Here is a 1,578-nt window from a genome sequence, read left to right on the forward strand (position 1 = left end):
TCAGCGACCAACTTTCACATGCATAAGAAGCAATGGAAAATACTGTAGTCCTCAAAGTAACCTCCTTGTTTTTCAAAACTTGAAAGAGGTCTTGTGCAGCATTTACCTAATGCAATATGTAGTTTGATCTCTTGACTGATTCCGTGAGTTGACTGTGGATACAAACAAGAAACCATTGACAAATTCAACATTTTCTCCATTTATCATGATGTTTGTTATGTATTGGTCTAGTTGTGAGTATTTGGGTCTTCTTTACATTGAGTTGCAATCCATACTGAAGGCAACAATCCTTGATCTTCATCAGCAAGCTTCAAATCCTCCTCACTTTCACCAAGCAAGGTTGTATTACCTGCATATATCCCAGGTTGTGAATAATCCTTCCTTCAATTCTGATGCCACATTCTTTTACATGTAAGCCGTTTTCGGTGCTTAACACACAGACTGAAGAAGTATGGTGAGAGGACACAGCCCTAATGCTCACCTGACCTGATTTTAAACCAGGCAGTACACCTTTTCCCTGTTTCAAAGACTGCTTCTTGATCCATGTACACATTCTGCTTGGGTACAATGGAGTGTTCTGGAATTCCCAGTCTTCTCCTGACTATCCATAGTTTACTATGACACAGAGTCAAATGTCAGCAAAGTCAATAAAACACAAGTAAACATCTTTCTGGTATTCTCTGCTTTGAGATAAGACCCACCTGTCATCAGCAATCATATCCCTTGTTCCACAGCCTCTTCTGAATCCAGCCTGAAAGTGGGCAGCTCCCTGTCAACACACAGCCTTGTTGAGTGATCTTCAGCAAAATTTTACTTGCATGTGATATTAATGAAATTGTTCTATAATTTGAGCATTCTGCTTGGTCTCTTTTTTGGGGGGGGAATGAGTACAAATATGAATCTTTTCCAGGCAGTTGGCCAATTAGCTGTCTTCCAATATTCCTGGCATAGATGAGTAAGTGCTTGAGTAAGTAAATGACTGCATCACCAGGTCATTTAAAAAGTTCGGTTGGTATTCCTGGAGCCTTGTTTTTGGCTAATGCTTTCAGAGTAGCTTGCACTTCTTCCTTCGGTACCACTGGTTCTTGCCCATAGGCCACCTCCTGAAATGGTAGGGTGTCAACTAGTTCTTTGGGATATAGTGACTCTGTGTATTCTTCCCATCTTCTTTTGCTGCTCCAGCATCATTCAATATTTTGCCTATAGAATCTTTTGATCCTGCAACTTAAGGCTTGAAGTTTTCTTGCGTGCTTTCAGTTTAAGATATATTGAGCATGTTCTTCCTTTTTGGTTTTCTAACTCCAAGTCTTTGGCCATTTCATTGTAATATTTGACTTTGTCTTCTGGAGCTGCCCTTTGAAATTTTTCTGTTCAACTCTCCGACTTCATTATTCCTTTCATTTACCTTAGCCACTCTACAATTAAGTGCAAGTTTCAGTCTCTTCTGACATCCATTTTGATCTTTTATTTCTTTCTTGTCTTTTTGATGACCTTTTAATTTCTTCAGGAATTATATTCTTGATGTCATCCCATTGCTCATCAGGTCTTCTGTCATCCGTGTTCAATGCAGTGAATCTG

This window comes from Echinops telfairi, unplaced genomic scaffold (genome assembly GCF_000313985.2).
Source record: "Echinops telfairi isolate 266 unplaced genomic scaffold, ASM31398v2 ScPeMD7_1;HRSCAF=3_0, whole genome shotgun sequence".
In the NCBI taxonomy this organism is placed as follows: domain Eukaryota; kingdom Metazoa; phylum Chordata; class Mammalia; order Afrosoricida; family Tenrecidae; genus Echinops; species Echinops telfairi.